Below are 7,232 nucleotides of genomic sequence, written 5' to 3' on the forward strand. Positions count from 1 at the left end.
GAAGAGCTAAGTAAGGAATTGTAGAAGCATAAGAATATTTTAAATATTACAGAAGATATAAATATGTATCTCTATTTGGCAACTTTCAGTCTGAAGCTTAGAACAATTTACATTACCATTAGTACACCACAAAAATACTACTTTGTATGCACGTTTACATTACAAGAAACCTAAACAAAAAGGAAAACGTAAATTTCAAGATGATGATCAACAACAAGAAGTGAAAAACTGATTGTTACTACTCTAATTTAAATTTAAAATTTCACAGCATGGGACCTAAAACTGCAAGCAAGTTACGCCACAAAAGTTCCTTATACATTTAAAAGTGATCACCAGCATAACAAAAAATGAGTAGTAAAAAACTGCACAATTGTAAGTTAAAATACTTCGATTTGACAAATGTACATGACTCGCACATGTTCTGTTACCTATAATTTATATGTATAACATGGGAGAACCGAACTATCGCTCTTCTTTTAATCACGTAATAGTTTACTTCTTTTAGTGGTCAGCCAACAGAAATGGGGATACTATCTGTCTCACCCATAAGAACAGTATGGGTTCCTTTACAATAAGACATACAAAAACATTACCTTACTTACATCACTGGAAACTGTACAATATATATATATATATATATATATATATATATATATATATATATATAATTTATTTTGTCAGCTATAGATTAAAACTTTTCAGGCCGCAGATAAAAGTCCATCGAGGAAGACACCACAATCTTGTGCATTAAACGTCATAACGTGTACAAATGTAAGCGTTCAGTGAAACCTATTTTCTTAATTTGAACAATGGACTTCTGATAATTAATACGAATGCATATCAATTTTCACTACATTGACGATGAGCTGTAATTAAAAAACAAAATTTAATGATTCACCATCTTGCCGAGAAATCTTCGCCCGAAAATACAAATGTATCTTCCCCAATTGAATTGAAATGAAATGAAATCTGTAGTTTAACGTCCCATGATTACGCAAGCGAAGGCCAAAGGAGACGGATGAAATAGCAAGTGAATGATGAAAGAAATGATGGAATGAGAAAGTAGGAGGAAAGGGAAAACCCACAGACACGATGTGGTCCAGCACGTACTCACAGCCTGGGATCGAACCAGGGACTCCTAGAACCAGAGGTGAGCTCATCTTTCGCAATTATCGTGAGAGGTTGCAAGCACGGGCAACGACAAACGTACGCGGAAATAACAAACAATACCGCCTCTCGCACAACATGGGAACTTCAACCATTACCCTAGTTCCATCATGCGATGACAAGGAATTGCGTTTAGGTTTGCATCACCTACTTTATGTTTACTCATTCTCCAAGATAGGAAATGATACGTTTCATGTCAGAAAATTCATCCTCTTAGCGAAGGTAGCATCGGTGTACTCTGCCGATCGTATCTTTACACACAAATAGTGACATGTGCTTTTATCTAGAGGAACTGTCATGAGACTAGAGAACTTGGTATGTTTTCCCTATGCATTCATAATCAAATTCATGATTTTTAATCTGGAAGGTATTTAGTTTAACAGTTGTCTGAATCTTTTGCTGTATGTAGTTTCATGGAAATAACTTCAAGAAATAGAACAACAGTTAATGTTCGAATTCAAAATTGTGAAATATACAAAAAAGGACTAAACGGGAAGTAAAACCAACTCGCTACCAACAGCGATGTAATGTCGTAGGACTGAACATTTTGTGGGAACATAAATATTTTTGTGGTTTCGGGAGAGGGCTATAATAAGTTTTACTCATTATGTGATGATACTCATGGATGGGCAACAGGTCTGAAGCGGTATTATCTCGACCCAAGGGTTCCCGGTTCGAATTCTGACTTGGCCCTGGTGTGATTTCAAACATGTCCAGTGTCTCGTGATGTGTTTTGTCTTTACAAAAGAAAGTATATTCTGTAACAAGTTGTAGACATCTGAAATAATTTTATTTTAAAAGTTGGTAACACATTGGAATGGCAACCCAAATGGCCTTGGTTTGATTCCCAATCCAAGTCACAAACTTTTACTCTGTAAAATTACCGTAATGAACCCTCACATACAGAGGCTTTGGAGCAAAAAAAAGTCAGAAGTTGACTTCATTTCAGCATTGTATTGATTAGCGAAACTTTTTAAAATTTCCCCAGAAGGCTGTTCGTCTTTTATTATATAAACAAACTTGTAAAATAAAAGTTTGTAGGAAGTATAACGGCACTATTATCATTTATCCGACAGTCAACATTTTATTGTTTGTATAAAAAACTATAAAAATCCAAAGTTCTTACTTTAATTTTTTCTAACCTTTACACTGCAAATATAACATTTGGCTACATTACTCCCCATACATTTTTACGTTTTATACCGCAAAATTGCTAAGTAAGAGTGGTGGGAATGTTGGACGTAAAATAAAGTGAAAACACAAAGAAGAGTTAGCAAGTTCTGGTTGACAACCTTTATAATTAAATTTGAAATTTGGTTGTTGTACGTTGAACATGATAAAGTAGACATAATCGCAACCTGATAATAATTACACAACAGTCAGATTTCAAATTTAAAATTTGAAAGTGAGGAAGTAAGTATTTTAACTATTATCCATCAGAACTTGGCGACGATTTCACTTCTTTTTATATGCTTTTTGTCTGTTCGACGGGATAAATGTTGAAATTATTTAAGTTTGTAGTTTTCCTTTCATTGTCTCAACAACTCTACAATTTGGCCAAATTTCAGTTTTCTAGTACAATCAGAAGATCTTAAAAACTTTGATGATTTCTGAGTCAATCAGAGAGGACTTTTCACGTTTTGAGGTACAGTCAGCGATAGTAATAACTGGAGGTTGGATACATAAGAAATGATAGCTTTCTCCAGTAGCAGAATAGTTTCACTGTATGTCTGATAGTTGGACAACCAACATGACAGCAAATACATGCCCGAAAACATAACATGCCAGGATATTCCTCCATTTGGAGGAAAAGTTTACTATCTCAGAGCATTACTTAGAGAAACAACCACGAGATAAATCTGCAGAAATTCCATTCATTTTAAGATCAAAGAGATAGGAATTAATGCAAAGGAAACGAAAAGAATAATACGCATCATGCAGAGACCGAAAAAGTATGGAAAGCTAAACAAAATGAGAAAAGAAGGAAAGAGGGAAAGGAAAGAGCAAAAGACAAGGGAATAAATTAAATTTTAACACTTAAGGATAAACAATCTCCGTCTTTCTCCCATATCCCCTGTATTGTCTTGTTTTTTCTCCCTTCATAGGATAAATCTCTTTCAGTATCAAGCGCGAATATCATTCATAGTGTTTAATTCCTTGAAAAAAATGTAACTCAGTCCAGGCTGAGACTCGAACACTGAATTCTTAGAACGACAGTCACACACGGTACCCATTTATCTACATAGGCTCTGTTAAGGGTGTTTATAAATCAACCATTACACGCGCTGTTATCAAACGTGTTAAATCAGCCATTGACGGTGAGTTACCCCAGGTACACTTGAAGTTTGAATTTTATTTACGGCCTTTAGCCATCTACTGCAACAGGCCCCATGTTTTCATTAAAAGCATTTGTTCTGTCGATTAAAATCAAGAATAAATTAATCTATTATGAATTAATAATCTCTTGGGTGCACCAACACACACACAAACAACACACAGACACACATACATCGTATATATATATATATATATATATATATATATATATATATATATATATATATATATCATATAATCGGATTGATTAAGGATTAAATGAGTTATCTCGTAAATTTACGAAACGAGTCTTGAAGGAAGTCGTCGCAAATAATGACATCTCGTACGGTTGTTACGTAACACACGCACTATGAATAAAGCTTCAAAACCGTACGTTACAAGTTGTGGTGTGGGCAAGTCCGTAAGGTGTTTGCCCTTTGAGTGGGTAGTGCGGGTTCGAGTTTCGAGTACACCGATTACTTTTTCTCTCAAAATACATTTCTATATTTTTATATGTTATTAATAATTGTTTTTTTTTGCATTTTTTTGTAAATTAAATTAGTTGAGGTTAAGTAAAGTCAGGAAGGTTAAAACACATATATATGATTGCTTTCTCGTATGTGCAGTCCAGAGATGGAGGGGGTCGCTGGGACTCACCACCCACCGGGACCCACTGTGACCCACCGATCCACTGTGACCCACCGATTGAAACGACCCTTTCCCCCTAGTCACGCCACACGAATCCAAATCGAGAGTCTCTACCAAAAAAAAAAATTCAACAATCGATTTAAACTCGAGTAGCAAACCTGAAAGAAGAGTCTTGGCCGAACAGACACATAAACCCAAAGCAGCTTTATCAGACTAGACGGATTGAAGTTCCTTGTGAATATGTTAATGACAAATACCAATAAATAGGATATGCAAATAATCATAAATAATTGAACAACCAGAATTCAAATTTTCAATAACAATATTTATTTCAAAGCGTTGGTTGTGCATATATACTAATACGTTAGAATAATATAAATGCACAAAGCAGCAATGACAACAATAATAATAATAAAAAAATGTAAATAAATATTAATATTTCGCGTAGTAATACGTAAGAAATCCAATTCAAAATTTATAATAATTTAATTCAAATATAGTAACTGTTAATGTAATCGTAATAACCAACAACAATCTCAATATTTTAATTCAAATCCAAATTCGCTTGAATATAAAATAAAGTCTGAAGGTAAGTTCTCAAATATTAACAAAGTATTTAATAATAATAAATCTGAAGTTAATCAGTCTCGATAATCAATTTTCAATTCGAGAATACTATTCAAGAAATATTTTATCGTCATCAGTAAACAAAAGTTTACTAGTGAATATTCGTTTCATCAACTTTTGTCACCGACTGTACAAAACTGAGAATACAATTCAATAATTCAATGATTCTTCAATCAATTCGGTTGAGAAAGTAATATCACAATTATTCTTTCAAATTCTTTAGAAAAAACTACCTATTCGAATTATAATACTCTTTACTAAATTTGTACCTAGTCCTATTTTATTGACTGTGACTGTACCGACACAAAAATTAATTTATAATAATAACGTAATATATGTTAATTTCACAATTTCTAATCTTAAATATACACAAAATATCGCACAATGTACCTTCAGTATTCAATTCTTATCAAAAACTCAATTATTTACTCTTAATGGCTCGATATAGAATCTTAATGGAAATCATTCATCAAGAATGAATGCAACATGAACGTATTAACGATTCAAAATTACGCTGTAAGGTTATAAACATATCCACAAGGAAATAATCTCGGTTCTCTTAATATTCTTCGTAATTATTCGGATCTATACTCCCGGATTATCATTCCACTAATTTCTAAATTACAATCTGGGGAGGATTTAACTAGATTAAGAAACAGATCCCTATAGTGGCAATTCAATACAAATGATAATAGCGTCCTAACCAAAGCGGAAACGACCTTAACCACAACCAATCTGCAATTGTACACAAAGTGACCCATATACTACTTAAATCAAAAATTCACTCACCCAAATTTTCTTTCTTCTTATTACCTTGTCTTGTGGTGTCACGGTAACGGGATTGGCTTCGTTGTCTGACTGAGATGTATTTTGAAGCGAATAAATATATTGGTCAAACGGCACTATGACTAAAACCCCTTTTCAAACTCTCTCGCCAAATTCAAACTAAACTTAGTTTCAGCGTGCAAACAGTCACTTGCATAAACAGTTGAGCTTAATAAGAGTAAAGCTTCCTGCATTAAAATATCAGAGCAAGTAACTATAGTTTGTCAGTTCTTTTCCTTTCTTTTCAAAGATTAACGTCCCACAAAAATGTGTAGAGTTCGTCCTTTGGGCAAAAATGCTCCACAAATAACCAGACAACTAATGTTATAGTAATCAAAAGATTACCCTGGCTATTTGAACAAACTCGTAACATATAGGCCTAAACGGGCACAAGTTGACCTCCTTTTGGTCCCCCGTTCAATTCCTGCCTCGGCTCCAATACTTCTATTATCTTTCGGCTTAAAACAAGAAAGAAAAATAACAGAAATACTAGCTTCTGAGAAACTGTGATTATACTCATATCACTAAGCACTTTTTTCCACACTTTTCACTCTTTTTGCCGTAATGCCCAATACATTCATTGGCCCAGTCTAACTTCACAGCTAAACTCTGACACAAACAACGACACCATACAAAGACTTGTACACGTTTCGTTCCACAACCGTCACCACTCATGCAATCGTGAATTAACAATCCATGCTGGCTGACAAACTACAGCTACGAAACCACGTTCCATCCTGTCCGAAGAAACTACGAATTTACGATCCGTCTCGGTTGGTGAATCACGAAAGAGTATGCGGGCTGAAGGCAACCACATACCACGTAGCTACGAACCCTCACGTGACGCGCTAGCAAATTTGAATGATTTCCATATTGACTCTAGTTTTCGCGCACTCCTACACTTTCTTTCTTTCTTTTTTCTTTTTTTTAAAAAAAACTAACAGACAAAGATACAAGGAAATATATATATATATAACAGTTAAATTTAGCTTGAATTAACAACACTATAACATATTGTAATTATATTTCTTTCTTTTTTTTCTTTTCTTTTACTCTCCCTTGCTTCTCGTTAGTCATCATCATCTTGGGACGAGTCCATTGAGTCACGAGCCGGGGGGTGTCCTCAAGGCGACTCGTTACACGATCCACTGTGACTTAACAACGCATTACGACCCACCGACCCATTCTGCTCAGTGGATTATAGACAGCTTCCAAACACTAGTGAATTTGTCTACGTTTTACTTTCAAGCCATGCTTTTTGTTCTTTTTTTCATTTGTTTCTATTGAAAAAATTTACTTCAGGCAATTTTAGATATTGATATTTGCAATTGTAATAATAGCAATAGGACTTATTAGTTAGCTTTGAGACGCAGCCTGTGACTTTTTAGAGGAGCTAACTACTGGGAAAAAATGTTTGAATCATGTATAAGATATGAATTATTATATAAAAAATTGAATGTAACTATGTGTGCGTGGTCATCACAACCAAATTGCAAAGTCAAATGATATGATTTGTGTATATAGTTAGGCTCCAATCCCAACTGGGAAGTTATCATACACGTATCGGTTTCATTATATTACATATTCTAAGGGGGTCCGAATTTTTGCGAAAAATTTGCTATCTCACAAGCCGTTCAACTTGGAGAGCT

Source organism: Thermobia domestica, chromosome 7, assembly GCF_964235325.1.
Source record: "Thermobia domestica chromosome 7, izTheDome1.hap1.1, whole genome shotgun sequence".
Lineage (NCBI taxonomy): Eukaryota > Metazoa > Arthropoda > Insecta > Zygentoma > Lepismatidae > Thermobia > Thermobia domestica.